The following is a 16,828-nucleotide window of genomic DNA, read 5'->3' as shown; positions in this document are numbered from 1 at the left end:
GAGATAAATGAATAGGACAATATATTAAAATGTGTTGTATTTAAACTGTATTCTACAGAACACTACAGTTCTCTCTCTCCACCCAACCACCCAATATAATTATACTAGAAAAGCTTTGCATTTATTGCTTGATATAGTCAGTTTCCACCAATTATTTAATTTGACTAAAGGCTTCTGGTACAAAATACATTTCAGATCCATTTTCCTAGAAGATGGAAAAGGAAAAGAGAGATGAAAGAGAGGATGTGTTATTTAGAGGCAGAAAAAGGAGCAAGAGGTTGGAATTTATTAATGATGTCTGTCTTCATCATTAAAATGTTCAATTAAATCATATGCCAAGAATCAGATGAGGAACTGAGAGTTTATAAGGAAGAATTTTGAAACAGTTATGGGGAGATTGTTAGAAAATCAATAAGACTTGAATATGGGCAAAAACATCACCTTGCTATTCTTTCACTACCTCATCTAGTTCTTTCTTTGTCTAAATGCAGTGGTTTTAAAATATGGCCCTCTGATCAGCAGACAGCATTGCCTGGAAATCCGGTAGAAATGAAAATTCTTTGACCCTACCCCAGACCTACTGAATTAGAAACTCTCAGGATGGGGACCCGTAATCTCAGTTTTAACAAGCCCTCCAAGTGATCCTGATGCATGCTGAATTTTGAGAATCATTGGTCTAAAATACTGGCTGTGTTTTCTGACTGTATTTTTTTTTCCATACTCCAATTTTAGTTGTAAGCATCTATGGAATATGGAATATTCCTTCTTCTTCTATAGCCCCAATACAGGGATTTATTCAGATGCTGTCATTTGGTAAGTGTACTCACTCTATGTCCAATAGTAAGCATCTCCTAGAAGGCTTGAGTGCAGTAGGAATTGAAATCCTCATTTCTCACCTGGAGATGGAGAGCCCCAATTAAACCACTGCTCAGGAGTTTATCTTCTCAGCTTTACCTTATTCCTGGGGAGATCCTGTCATCTGTTTTGTTCCACTGCTCTTCATTTATGCTTTCATTGTTGTTGGAAACCTAGTCATCATCACAGTGGTCCAGCTGAATACTCACCTCCACACTCCCATGTACTTTATTAGTGCCCTTTCTTTCCTGGAGATCTGGTAAACCACAGCTACCATACCAAAGGTGCTGTCTTGCCTGCTTAGTGACAAGAGTATTTCCTTAAGTGGTTGTCTCCTGCAGATGTATTTCTTCCATTCCACAGGCATGAGTGAGGTTTTGTCTCTTGACAGCTATGGCTTTTGACTGCTACCTGGCCATCTGCAGCCCTCTTCATTATCCCACTATCATAACCCCTAAGCTATGTGCCCAGCTGACTTTAAGCTGCTGTATTTATGGCTTTATCATGCCCCTCACTGAGACTGCCTGGATCTCCACACTGCTATTTTGTGGCTCTAATCACCTTGAGCATATCTTTTGTGACTTCCTCCCAGTGCCAAACCTGGCCTGCCTAGACACACAAGACATCATCATGATTCAGGCAGTGGATGTTGTCCATGCAGTGGAGATCATTACAGGTGTGATGCTCATTTTCATGTCCTATGTTGGTATTGTGGCTGTAATTCTATGTATTTGTTCAGCTGAGGGTCATTGCAAGGAATTTTCCACATACGTCTCCCACCTCACTGTCTTTCTGGTTTTCTTTGGCAGTGTGGCTCTCATGTACCTACACTTCTCTGCCACCTACTTCTTATTCTGGGATATAACCATTGCTCTGGCCTTTGTAGTTTTGTCTCCCTTTTTTTAACCTCATTATCTGTCTGAGGAATAAAGAGATAGAGGGAGCTATAAAAAAGCACGTAAGTCAAGCTAACATCATTTTTCATAAGACCAGGGACCTCAAGTAAGATCTAGTAGTTGGGAGTCTGTATAATTGTTGGAGCCCTCTAATCCTCAACTCCCTGCAATACATCTTTTCCTAACAGCCTTTTGCTGAAACTGGTCTCCCAAAAGTCACCAATAAAAAAAATTCACTAATAACTGAACTCAATAGTTTATTTCAACCTTTATTCAATTTGACATATTTTGGATCTGATTTTTTTGATTAAGTTTTCTGCCACTCAATTTATTCAAGGTAAATTTAATTTGTGGAAATAATCTGGGTAAAAATTTACTAATTTTAACAGAGTCGAGACTTCTGTTTGTAAGATATGATAATTGAAAACCATCTTCATAAGACTAAGTTCTCTCCATGGTATTCACAATGGATATACTTGAAGAATAACCCTAATTTCTAATTGAGTATTCATGTATTGATAAATAGCAGTCTAGATGTTTTTCAGCAAGTTCTATTATGAATCCCTTGTATGATTTATATCTTGTCAGTACTACACAATATTAATTCCATGTCTGTGTCAATAACAGGCACTAAGCCCTGTGTCTACCTGTATTGAGCCTGTGTGTGTCAAGTTAGTGGAGACTGTTTTGCTGAACCCCAAATCAACTTCATTAATATCAGTGACCACTAGAAATGAGGAGAATGGATAGGCCTCTTTAAGACTGACAGAGAGAGAAACCCCATAAAAGGGTTGGTTGCAGTTCTGTGGTAGTTAAGGACTATGGCAAAGAATCTCAGGCCAAGAAGGTCACTGAAGAATATTTTAAGTACAATAAATGAACAAACAAAAACCTTGGCTCTAAAAAAAAGTAAAGTAATAAAACTAACCCATTCATTAGCTAATCAATATTTTTTCATGATAAATTGAAAAATGTAATCCTTGGTTTCACTGTAATCAAATGTATTGTACTTATTAATTAAGCAATAATATCAATAAATATCTACTGAGTAAATAAACCAATATCACCATGCTGCATTCTGATTGTCCCAGACAACTGATCAACCATATTGGACAACGCTTCCCTTTCAACCTCTTCTCCCTTGTATTTCAGGATGCTGGACTCTTTATTTTTTTTAATCTTATTTTGTTTGAGGACTCTTTCTCTTGTGGATTCTTCTCTTTATACATGCTTCATAAAAGGTGCTTTTCTCCAAGGCTCACGCCTCATGGGGATGCAATAATAAAGCTGATTACTATGCAAATGTTAGTAGATTTTCACTCTTCCCTAGCCCACCTACAGGAATCCTATGGTAGTCAGCCTCACTTTCCCACTAGTGTGCCATAGCCATGCCCTCATCTTCACCCTTAAGTCTTATGATACTTAAAAGTCAGATGCAGAGACAGAAGTAAAGGGAAATGTCTTATAAGAAGAGGATAATGGTATCCAATAAAGAATTCAGATAGAGAAGAGAGAAAATGTGAGAAAAAACATAGGTTGTGGGTGGAGAGGTCTTGGTAAAGGAATGTCTTCAGAAAGTATACTTAGTGTAAGAAAATAAGGGAAGAGGGGAAAAGGGATACAAGAAATGTAACTGGGTTTAAATAATGTATATATTTTTAATGTTTTTCATAAAGCATGAGGAATGAAATTACTGATAGATTATTTTAACAGTACTTTTCTCAGTGCAATATTGTTACAGAATTGATTTACATAAATCTCCATATGAAAGGGTTACACAGTTTTCTTATGTTTTGTCTGCTTTAAGATTTTGTAGTATATAATCAATTTCTCAATAAAAGTCCAATTAACAATCAAGTTAAGAAGAATAAAAGGAACTTTATTTGAGCCAAACTGAGAATTATAACCAGGGAGACAGGCTCTCAGAAAGCTCTGAGAACTGTTCCTCCTGTTAGAAGTCAAAGGCACAGTCAGATACATTTTTGAGACAAAGTATCATGCATCAAAATGACATTGATATTTTACATAAAGTTCAACAAGGATACATAGTCCAGGTAAGCAGTTACAAAACAAGCATCAAGTCATCATGACTCCCTACAGAGTTGGGAAAGAACAATATATTTTTTAAAGAAGTTACATTGCTAGAGTCAGAAGAAAGGAAAACAAAACAAAACAAAACGATCTTTAGGGTCCAGCAGACACTCCCATCTTTGAGAAGTTCTTTTTGATGTGTAATGCAGATGCACACTGCACATTAAGGAGAGAGAGAGGAGGCCCAAATGGACACACAGAGAGAATTTTATGCTGAAAAGTTCTTGTCCTGCCTTAAAATATAAAATTTATTTATCACTTTCCTTGTCCCTCAAAATTTATCATTGTCCCTAAAAATGTATATAGCTGAAACTACCTTTTTACATCCGTACTTTCTCACCTTCTATCTTCTCTCCCAACTGAGACTACTTTATTTCTTAAAACTTAGATCTTATTGCTTTACTATGCTGCTTAAAAACGTTCTAAGATTAAATACGCCCTCACTCCACATTGTGAATGTAATTTTCCTAGCTAACCTGTGTATCTGTGCATACGTGTGCGTGTTCATGTGTGTTGAATAAAGAAGATTCCAAACTGAGAGAAAAGCAAAAGGAAAAGAAACAGCGTACGGCAGTGTCTGATGATCAAAAGTAAGGACACCATTCAGAGGGGAGATCACGGCGCTAACCTACTGATGGAACGTCTTACAGTGATTTTTAAAATTCACATTGCTGAGGGTTGAGCAGTGAGTTCTCTCACACTGCTTTCCACCTCACCAGCCTGCTTATTATATTTTTATGATATTTTGGGGAGATTATATTAAATACATAAATAAATGAATGAAAGAATATATAATCACTTACTGAAAATCCTTCGTAACTAATGAAGCATGTAATCTGAAGATGGCTATTTATGTTCACTGTTAACTACTTTCCATCATTTTTTAAATGTCAGAAACCTTATCTGCATGAACATATTGAACAATTCATTACTGAGCAAATTTTACATGTCAAGCAGTGTGGTAAATTCTGGACAAACATAGAACCTCTACCTAAAAGAGTTTCCACTAAAGAATTGGAGAGGCCCATAAAAGTACAATATAAAAAGTAATAACAACAAAATCCATAAAATCATAGCAGAAGTAGTAACTGTGCTGGAAAATCAAGAAAAATTGCAAAGAGAAATTGTATTTGTTCTGAGACATGAAAAATATTTATCATATACTTACCTTTATTTTTTAATCTTTATTTATATACCTTTAGAACTCTACTTGCTTTTAATTTAGGAAGAGTTTTTGGTACAAACAAACATGGGCTTGAGGACTTGAGACTGGTTTTAATAAGAACTATGGCATATAAGCCAAGTTTTCACTGGATTAACTCACTTACTCCTCATAACAAACTCATGCAGTTGATATTATCACATCCATTATGCAGATCAAGAAAAGAAAAAAAATTGAAGCAAACAGACTTTTTATGTTCACATAGTTGGCTAATGATAGAGCAAGTAACAAAAATGAGTCCAGACTTCAAACTGCCATGCTTTTCTCACCACAGCAATACTTAATAGTATTGTCTCAGCATTACTGACTGTGCTGTTCTTAAACTCTCCTAATAAGCATATTTTAACTTATTCATCCCTTTAACAAATGAGAATAAATAATTATTTTGATTATAACTAGCAATTTATTTTCTCTATGTGCCAAGCACATAGTGTTTCACATCTCTTACTTTATTTAATACTTACAATATGAGTCATCTCATCATTTCTAATTTGCAGTTGAAAATACTGAGACAAAGAGCAGGTAAGTAATTTACCCATAAAAGTAGCCAAACAAGGACAGGAATCCCAACACTCGGACTCCAGAGACAATGGGCAGTAACTTCTCTGAAGTTTCATTGTACTTTATCTGTACCACTCTTATGACACTGCTTGCTTTCTACCTTGAATTATCATTAATACATCCGACTTGAAGCACTGTGTCATTGGTTCATATGTGCATTGTTCCCTGTGCCTAGCACTGGGCTCTACATAATAATGGCCTTAATAAATAACTATTGAATTGCTTCATGACTTCTGATTTTCTGTACTGTCACATCTATGAAGGGTGCAAAAAGGAGGAGATGCTATGAGTTACCGTTCCATTGCTGACATTATTTTGCTCTTGTTAACTTTCCTGCAGTTCCAATAATAGATTTTCAGAGGTTTGTCTATTGAAACAGAGCATCTAGATTCCTAGAAAAAGAGAGTGTTTATTACTCTTTTAAATTCATTTACCTTAGGGCAAGTAGGTATGAACAATCTAAAACTTAATTGCAGGCTGAAAGTTTTAAAATGTTGATCATTATACAGCTAGGAAACAATTTCTTAGATATTTTACTTATAAGTTCAGAATTTCTCCTCCCATCACTATTCTAACCTATTCATTTGCACATATTCATAGCCTGACACAATTAACACTTTCACCACTTTTCCTCTGTAATATGAGTATGGTTACCTAATTATATCTTTTCCATCAGCCATAGGGACTTTGAACTATCTCTGTCTTAAGTATTTCAAGAAACTTGCTCTGTATGTAACAGCAACCTGAGAGGAATAGAAACGGTATATATCATATAATTCTAAAGAGGGAATTACATGCCAACTCTGTACCAATTGCTGTTCTAGGCATTACATATAAAACTATTTTAAAAACAGGAAAAAAATCCTTGTACTCACGGAGTCTATATATGAAAGGATGGTGGACAATAATCTAAATAAAATGCAATTATATTTTAAATGATAGTAAGAGATGGTAGGGAGAAAAAACAATAAGATACGGTTAGCGAATAAGGAGTTTTGGGGCTGGAATGTGATTAATTTTAAGTAAGGTAATCAGGAATGGCATCTCTCAGCAAGTATTATTTGAATTATGGCCAAAAGAAGTACAAGAAAATAAGTTCTAGGCATGTGAATATTTCAAGGAAGAATGTTCTAGGTAGAGGGCATGGAAGTGCAAAGGCTCTAATGTAAGGGCATTCCAGGTGGCACGTGGATAGAGTGATTGGGGTGGGGGTGGAGACATAGATGATGAAGTCAGAAAAAGTTTTCTTGGGCCGGATTACATAAGAACTAAAAGACCATTGTAAAGGCTTTTGCTTTTCATTTGGAGTAAAGTGGGACCCATTGGAGGGTTTTCGGCAGAGAAGCAAAACTATTTCATTTACCTTTTAATAAGATTTATCTTAGTTTGAGGCTGAGGATAGACTGAAAGAGGGCAACGAGAAAAGCAGACACTCTTGGAGGTTATGCAAAATCCAGGCAAGAGTTGATGGCTTGGGCCAGGGTTGCAGTATGAATGTTCTAAGAAGTAGTTGGCTCTAAAGGAGGCAACAACATACAATGGAGAAAAGACAGCCTCTTCAATAAGTGGTGCTGGGAAAAATGGAAGAATGAAATTAGAACACTCCCTAACACCATACACAAAAATAAACTCAAAATGGATTAAAGACCTAAATGTAAGACCAAACACTATAAAACTCTTAGAGGAAAACATAGGCAGAACACTCTATGACATAAATCACAGCAAGATCATTTTTGACCCACCTCCTGAAGAAGTGGAAATAAAAACAAACAAACAAAAAAAAACAAATGGGACCTAATGAAACTTAAAAACTTTTACACAGCAAAGGAAACCATAAACAAGATGAAAAGACAACCCTCAGAATGGGAGAAAATATTTGCAAATGAAGCAACTGACAAAGGATTAATCTCCAAAATTTACAAGTAGCTCATGCAGCTCAATATCAAAAAAACAAACAACTCAATCCAAAAATGGGCAGAAGATCTAAATAGACATTTCTCCAAAGAACATATACAGATGGCCAAGAAGCACATGAAAAGCTGCTCAACATCATTAATCATTAGAGAAATGCAAATCAAAACCACAATGTGGTATCACCTCACACCAGTCAGAATGGCCATCAACAAAAAATCTAGAAACAATAAACGCTGGAGAGGGTATGGAGAAAAGGGAACCCTCTTGCACTGTTGGTGGGAATGTAAATTGATACAGCCACTCTGGAGAACAGTATGGAGGTTCCTTAAAAAACTAAAACTAGAACTACCATATGACCCAGCAATCCCACTACTGGGCATATACCCTGAAAAAACTGTAATTCAAAAAGAGTCATGGGGCTTCCCTGGTGGCGCAGTGGTTGAGAGTCCGCCTGCCGATGCACGGGACACGGGTTCGTGCCCTGGTCTGGGAAGATCCCACATGTTGTGGAGCGGCTGGGCCCGTAAGCCATGGCCACTGAGCCTGCGCGTCCGGAGTCTGTGCTCCGCAATGGGAGAGGCTACAACAGTGAGAGGCCTGCGTACCGCAAAAAAAAAAAAAAAAAGAGTCATGTACCGCAATGTTCATTGCAGCACTATTTACAATAGCCAGGACGTGCAAGCAACTTAAATGTCCATCGACAGATGAATGGATAAGGAAGATGTGGCACATATATACAATGGAATATTACTCAGACATAAAAAGAAACAAAACTGAGTTATTTGTAGTGAGGTGGATAGACCTAGAGTTTGTCATACATAGTGAAGTAAAAGAGAAGTGAGAGAGTAGCATTGACATATATACACTACCAAATCTAAAATAGATAGCTAGTGAGAAGCAGCTCGATAGCACAGGGAGATCAGCTCAGTACTGTGTGACTATCTAGAGGGATGGGATAGGGAGAGTGGGAGGGAGGCTCAAAAGGGAGGGGATATGGGGATATATGTATACGTATAGCTGATTCACTTTGTTATACAACAGAAACTAACACTGCATTGTAAAGCAATTATACTCCAATAAAGATGTTAAAAAAAATAAAGTATATGGGAGGAAGTGCATAGGTTATATGCAAAAAAATAAACACACCTACACACACACACACACACACACACACACAATTTTAAATAAAAAGGATGAATCCTGTGGCCTGCCATTTCCAAATATTAAGTCGTATACCTATGGGTAGTAGTTTTAAAAGAGAGAAGATGGTAAATGAAATCAATGTATTTTTATGAGTTTTGTTTTTAAACCCAGGATTAAACCCGACATTAAAATAGGCTACATACAAAGCCTTCTAACCTGGTGGAGTTCCATTATACACTGCAGTGTCCTTTTCTCTGTACTAGCAAGAGAGCAATTCAGCAATTTGGCCTCCTTTTGACAATTAGAATGAGAAGTCCATTTGGTCATTACATCTGAATCCTAAGAATCAGATTCCTTCAAATATCACCAGGCATCATGGGGCCCTTGGCATTGCCTCAGCTCCTAAAACCCGAGTCCCTAAATTCATGACTCAAAAACTACTATAATATCTCAAGACTATAGGGGACTCTCTCCAACAGTACCAGGGGTGCTTTTGTGACATCCCCAGGACTTTCAGTGGACAAGGTGACTTCTCTCTTGTTCTGTTTGAAATAATTTCTGCCCAAAACATCCAGAGATGTCAAATCATATCACAATAAACTTTTAGGATATCTGTTATGCAAAGTGAAGAGACTCCTAAAGCAGTTATATTAGGTCTATTCTTGAGGAGAGGAATATAATTTATATTGTTTCTTTCTTTAGAATGTTATCTGTTGTCCAATAAGAAATTACTAAAACTCTATATAATAAAGAAGTTGTAATTTAAAAAAAAGTAGTTGGTTCTAGAAATATTGTGAAGGTATCACTAATTGATTTGCTTACTGATTGAATATGGGGCGTGAGAGAGGAGACAAGCTTGACTCCAAAGAATTTGGTCTAAAGAACTGGAAGAATGAAGGTTCCATTAAGTGGGATCAGGCATTTGTTTCATTTATATATTTATTCCCTATCTTCTTCCAGAAAGTATTGGAGATCAAGTAGTCAAACACTCTTTCCAACTCCAATTACATATATCATTTTCTTCCTCCATGTTATTTGTTTGCTCCACATAGGACATGCCCACTGAGAAGAACTGAATTTATTGTACTCATCTACAGGAAAAAGGGAGATGAAAAACTTTTTCTCCCTTTTCAAAATTCAGGTCAAAATTGCCATAGTTGTGAATTCAACTTGCTCAGCCACATGCTACTTACCTCTCCACTTTCAATAAAATTCATTTCCATTCATATATTTTTATTATGTAAGTTTCAAGTGGAAAGCCTTATAATTCAACATCTGTATACGCTACAAAGAGATCACCGCCACAAGTCTACTTACCATCCATCACCATTTTACCCTCTCCCCAACTAACCCAATTAGCATTTAGTCTTCCCCTCTGCTAACCACTAACCTGTTTTCTGTGTTTGTTTTTTTAAGATTCCATATATGAGTGAAATCATATATTATTTGTCTTTCTCCATCTGACTCATTTCATTTAGCATAACACTTCCAAGTTTCCTTCATGTTGCTGCAAATGGCAGGATTTCGTTTTTTTTATGGCTGACTAATAATCCATTGTGTGTGTGTATCACATCTTCTTTATCCCTTTGTGCATCAATGGACACAGGTTGCTTCCGTATCTTGGCTATTGTAAATAATGCTGCCATGAATGTAGGGGTGCAAATATATTTTCAAATTAGAGTTTTTGTGCTCTTTGGTTAAATAGCCAGGAGTGGAATAGCTGGGTCATGTACTAGTTCTATTCTGAATTTTTTGAGAAATCTCTGTACTGTTTTCCATAGTAGTTGCACCAATTTACAGTCTCACCAACAGCGTACGAGGATGTCTCCTATATGTGGGCTGTGTATGCCTTTCTATTGTGTTGGAGCCATGACTGCTTAAGTGTGCTGGTAGACAAGCCTGCCTCCCCACATTCACACATGTTTACTGCGCACTTATTAGTGTAAAACATCTGATTAAAATAGAGTATAAAAAGGAATTGGAAAAGCAGACAAGGTATTGTATTATTAGCCATGATATAGAAAGTGCAAAATTAATTGCTATGGGAGTACCACAGAGAGAAAAATTTAATCTAACTAGAATAATTCATGGGAAGTATTATTTGAGCTGAACCCTGATTTATTCTTTATTCTGAACAGGAGAGGGGTTGATATAGATGAAAGAAGTGAAGGAAATATAAAGGGGACAATTCTGCTAAATATAAAGTTGTGTCCTTGGATAACAGAGGCAATTGCCTATATAAGCTGAATCTTATGGTGTGGCTAGCTAGGAGAAATACAGCAATATATGCATTTGGAATATTGGTTCTTTTTAAGTGATCCCTCTCATTCGACCATATTACACAGCATATGGGACATAGTAAGCTCTGACCAAATACTTGAATGAACAAATAAAAATATAATAAATGAATGAATTGATTATCCAATTACTACTTCCTTTTTTCTATTTTTTTTTCTGCCCCACATTGAGAAGATTTTAAGTAAAAATCAGACAGCAGTGATTGAATTCATATTCACTGGATTTTTTTTTTCATTTGCAGGAAGATGAACTCTTATTTTTATCTCTTGCTCTTAATTTACCTGTTCATCATCACTGGGACCCTTATGGTCTTCTTTTTCATCAAACTGGATTCCCACCTCCACACTCCTATGTATTTCCTAATCAGTGTCCTGTCCTTCCTGGAGATCTGGTATACTACAACCATCATCCACAAGATACTCTCCAATCAAGTCAGTGAACAGAAGACCATTTCTCTGACTAACTGCCTCCTGAATATGTATTTATTTTACTCTCTTGTCATTTCTGAGATTTACAAGCTCACCACCATGGCTAAGGACAGATACCTGGCCATCTTCAACCCCTTTTATTACCCCACAATCATAAAACCTCAGCCCTACACTCAGCTGACTGTAGGCTGTTGCTTCTGTGGCTTCCTCATGTCACTTCCTGAGATTGCTTGAATATCTACACTATTATTTTGTGGTCCAAATTCAAAATATCTTTTGCAACTTTGATCTCATCCTGAATCTGACATGCATGAACACTGATAGATTATTTTAATCAAGGTTGTAGAAATTGTACATGCTGTGGAGATCATCACGGCTATACTGCTTGTAGTTTTGGGTTATGTTTGTATCATTGCAGTAATCCTACATTATCTGCTCTGTTGGCTGAAACCAAAGGCCTTTTCTACATATGCTTCCCACCTTGCTATTTTCTTGATATTTTTTTGGAAATGTAGCCTTTATATCCCTGTGCTTCTCTACTAAGGATTCCTTTTCCTGGGGCACAGCCATTAGCCCACTCTTTGCAGTGTTATGGCCATCCTTTAACTCAATTATCTAGTCTAAGGAGTAAAGAGATCAAGGAAGCAATAAAAGTGCACACATGCCGATCTACTATCAAATAAGACAAAAGACATACCCATTAACAAAGTATATTTATGCCAGTATCTGTATTTATGTTTTCAGTGTGTTGCTGTTGTGTTTATTTTTTCTGTGCATTGACTCTAAGTGGGACATTTATCCATCCAATCTCTGTTCACTTAGGAAATGTCCTCAGAGGTTGATTAATCATAGAATACAAAGAAAATGGGGGTGAAGACTCACACAGTCCTGTCGTTTATTCTTTGAATCCAGAAGGACTCATAAAATTCTACCTCTGTCCTGACACTGTTGCAGCAAAAATAGAAATGAGACTTTTCTGATAAACAAGGAAAATAAGGAAACAATGAACAGGCTGGGGAAACAACATAAACAGGCCTGAAAGAATTAAGCAATCTTGGTTATTCTTTAGCTGTTACTACTAACAAACACTTGTAGCTAGACTTGTCCTTCACAAAACTGATTATTCTCTGACTCCATATGAATTACCCTTTGCACTTGGCATTTCTTCTTCCCTTACAACTCTCTTGTAGCACTCCTCATTTCAGAAAGAAAGTCACGACCCATAACTTCAGTGACAACAGAGCAGGTTGCTGAGCTGCCTGATGCCAGCTTTGGCCAGGAATTTGCAGAAGAAAAGAAATGCAAGACCTTCACTACTTTGATCCTTATCACCTACCCCAGACCATGAGCCCCACATATAAAATCTTTTCCAATTCTTCAAGGAGGGGGGCACAGTTCTTGAGGCGTTAGCCTACTGTGTCTTCCCTTTGCCTGGCAAAGAAAATAAAAAGCCTCTCTATTTCTTATCTTCCAGTTCTCTGTCTCTGTATTTTTATTTGGCATTGGTGCACAGGGAGCCAGATTTGGCAAAATATCTCCTGCTATAGTTAGCTGAAACAAGAAAGAAACATTCTTTGTTTTGTGTTTCTGTAACACACTTCTTGAGCTTCTACTTAGTATGGTTTTTATTCTATCCTGTGTCATGGTTTGCATGTCTTCTGTGAGCCCTCTAGTTTGTGAACTCTTTGAAAGTAGGTATCTTATTTTGTTCATCTCTATATTCCCCATGCCTGTTAGAATTCTTTGCCCAGAGAAATGCTCAATAATGCTTCACTAAAAGAGTAAATAAACAGAGGCATTCTTTGTCTCCTGACAAAATTATAATTTATAAAAAAGTTATGTTATAGAAAACTCAGGCTATTCACACATTCAACGGAGGATGGCAGGGGGGCCAGCGATAATGAATAAAGATAAGATACATAGTGTATTTACACTTAGAGTAATTTTTAATAGTTAAATGAAGAAATGTCACAGATAATCCACTTAAATTTCAATGACTGGCCTTTATTTACATGTTTAATAGGATTTTATTGATATCTTGGGAATCTAATCCCTTAAATATAAGAATTAAACTTCATAGTTTAGTCATGGTTATAAAGGAAATAATGTTTAGTCCTGGCTCCTACTTTCCTTTATTCTAATAAGAAATAATTTTTTTGGTTGTGCTCTTTCTTCCCTGAGTAGGACCATGTCACCAAAAATGCTATTTTTATAAAGTTTGTAAAGATTTAAGTTTATGTGGTTTCCTTAAAGGTTGCAGAGATAATTATTACTGGATGGAAACATTCAGCAATTTTACATAAGATTTTCTAATGATACATTGCAAATCATTCTTTAAAAGATAAGCACTCCAGATTTCTGATTCAGAACAAAATAGATGACTTGAAGTAAATGAAATATATGTGCTTGGCATTATTCATAACAATAAAAATTCTTTTTTTGTGTATATTTAAATAAAGTGCTTTTTAATCAACCATCTAAATTAAGTCATATAAAAATTCTCTGGAATAAGTAGCCTTGTCATTACTATTCCCATTATATACTTAATAAAATTTAAGCAAATTTCCAATATTCATCTGATTATAAAATGGTAGAATTGAGTCTTCAGATTAGATGGTTTCTGTTTCAAATCCAGTGCACTTTCCATTATCCCAATGTCTTTTTCAATTATAATTACATAGTTTGTTGTTAAAGGAGACATCATGGGTTTTGTTTTTTCTTATTCAATGCAGTAATACCAAATAAATAAAACAGAAAAATAATAAAATAAGTAAGGGAGAGTGAGAGAAGATAATGGTAAGGGGAAAAAAAGAGTTTTATTTTTTATTATAGGATTGTAAACTTTAATTACGTAATTTTCCTTATAGAGTTAAGGGACAAATAACTTTAGAGGACCCGAAAAGATGAGTTAAAGTGGATACAGTTCACTGCAAAAAGGTCTTTCTATTTTTCTGAATGACAATATTTAATATTTTAACCCATTTAGGAGACAACCATTTGAGACCTTTTTTTTTTTTTTTTTTTTTGCGGTACGCAGGTCCCTCACCGATGTGGCCTCTCCCGCCGCGGAGCACAGGCCCTGGACGCGCAGGCCCAGCGGCCATGGCTCACGGGCCCAGCCACTCCGCGGCATGTGGGAACCTCCCGGACCAGGGCACGAACCCGTGTCCCCTGCATCGGCAGGCGGACCCCCAACCACTGCGCCACCAGGGAAGCCCCATTTGAGACCTTTTAAAATGAGAACTAACTCTAGAGAAACAAAAATAAAATTTTAAAAATAAAATAATGATGACTTCTATTTCATGGGAAAACTTAGTTTTACGTTAAAGTTAACATATTTTTCCTTGTTGGTAAATGGGCCGAGAAAGTTGAACTCCAAAATATCCACAGTAAGCATATGAATTTTAGTGTTGCAAATTGGGGAGACTTTAGAATTTGGGCATATAAAGCATCTCTTGGAGTTTCTGAGTCCAGGAAAAGAAGATCTGATAACTGAGAAGAGACTCAGGCAAGCTGGGCAGTGCTGATAAAACTAGTGTGTGAAGTACAGTTCTGCCCAGAGCTGATAACCATGATCAAATAAAACAGCTCTCCAAATTACTCCCACCCTGTAAAACTGAATATAAGACTTCTCTTTAATGAAGCTGTCTGTCATCAGCTCACGCTTTCCCTGTAACCTCTTAGCACTCATTTATGTACATGGCTACATGCAATTTTAAAGATTCTACATGATTCTAAATATCCACAGTGTCTCTCATACATTCTTTACCTGTGTCCCCTGTACTCAAGGCCTCCATGTCCTCAGAGCCAATAAACATTCTTGGAAAACTATATTAGTGGCAAGAAGGTCAGAGGTCCAAGTGTTAAGCTACCAGGGTTTAAGAGTTTTTCATCATACCCTTCCATCAATCCCAAGGAGACACCCTGATACTTGTACTAATAATGGTAAACATGCTCAGAGACTGAATAAACTCTGTCAATCTAAAGGGAATGAGAAGATAGGGTGGGACTGAATTTAAAGTCAGCAGCAGCCAGAGTGGCAGCCAGGGTGTTGGCACAGAAACTATTAGCATGAATCTCTCTTGGGTGCAAACTGAAAACTCAAAGAACACTTCTGTCTTGATGTATAAATTCTCTTCCTTGTCTCCTGTGCACTTTCACATTGATACCTGCTCTAATGACTATTGTTCTGGTCCACTTTTATTCTATTTCATGATGACTAATCCTGCTAATTGGGTCCTAATATTTCTTTGGTTACAATGCTATCACATGGTTGACACTCTTGGTGAGAAGATCCTGGAATAAGTCAACCAGAAATATTGGTGGACTAAGAGAAGATTGACTAAAACAGATGAGGGGCATGATGGTCACACTCACATGGATTTTATCCTTTGTTTAAATAATTACAAACCAAACAACCATGGGATGAGACTACCTCTCAGAGACTACTTTTGTTTTCTCATATAAAAATGAGGTTGATAATATCTGCTTCACAGAATCTGCTAAAGAGTAGAAATTAATGTAAATTAATCATGTCAATATATAAATAAGACACGGTAGATTCGAATTGATTCTTATCTCTTGGATAAAGATTAAAAATATATTTCCTCCCTAACCAACTCCAGTCAGAGTTTCCCTGGTTCATGTGATATAATGCATTCTCTAAGACTTGTGTTCATGCCTTTAGCACCCAAATTTGATTTTAATATAAAGAAAGTATGTGAAAAAGTAAATATTATACTTTCAAGAAGAGAATTTAAAGCTCTCTCAATTTCATTGGGTGAGATGATCCAGGAAGAAAAGAAACTAGAAATGTAGAACCTTGATCTACCCTAGTAGACCGTGAAAGCTAGATTATTCAAATTGGATTTGTATTGGAATGAAGTTTGGCATGGATAGACCCACTGTTTTTTAGGAGGCTCTGAAACCATCCCACTATTTTCTTTGGTTTGTTTCATTTTTGTAAAGTTGTCTTTACAAACTATATGTTTGGAGAAGGATTTCTGTTTCTTTTCTCTCCATTAAAAATAATACATAGATTAGGATGACTTTTATCCTACAGTTTAAAACTCTGTCCAATTTTCAAATATTTTATGACTTCATTAGTTTGTCAAATGAAGTATCCTAATTTTTGTTTCACAAAATACAAATAAAAAAGCGTATATCTTACTTCCTTTGTTCTTTTTATTTAAATGATTAAGGGTAAGGCTAAATCAGACTTTTAAAAACCCAATCTGTGAGGCAAAGAGTAAAATTTTCTATTTTAACAAAGGTTCTACAGCAAAAAATAGGATGTATTGTTGCTTAAAGGCTGCTAAAAATCTGTAGTTGGGTTTTGATGGAGTCGTTGATTTGCATTTCCTAGAGATAGGTTAGAACAAGAACATATGTATGCCCTGAGTTCTTGTAATTCTTCACAG

At 36.3% G+C, this 16,828-nt stretch overlaps 2 pseudogenes across 2 annotated transcripts; both read left to right on the top strand.

The window, feature by feature from the left end:
* Positions 1–902: 902 nt before the first annotated feature.
* On the top strand, positions 903–1,861 carry LOC307198136 (olfactory receptor 6K2-like; annotated as a pseudogene). The gene has a single exon. The product of its transcript is annotated as an olfactory receptor 6K2-like (transcript).
* Positions 1,862–11,225: 9,364 nt separating this feature from the next.
* LOC307198710 (olfactory receptor 6K6-like) lies at positions 11,226–12,027 on the top strand (annotated as a pseudogene). The gene has a single exon. The product of its transcript is annotated as an olfactory receptor 6K6-like (transcript).
* Positions 12,028–16,828: the final 4,801 nt, after the last annotated feature.

This window comes from Stenella coeruleoalba (genome assembly GCF_951394435.1).
Source record: "Stenella coeruleoalba genome assembly, chromosome: 1".
NCBI lineage: Eukaryota > Metazoa > Chordata > Mammalia > Artiodactyla > Delphinidae > Stenella > Stenella coeruleoalba.
The sequence above is the reverse complement of the archived record's forward strand: the minus strand, read 5'-3'. Positions and strand labels throughout refer to the sequence as shown.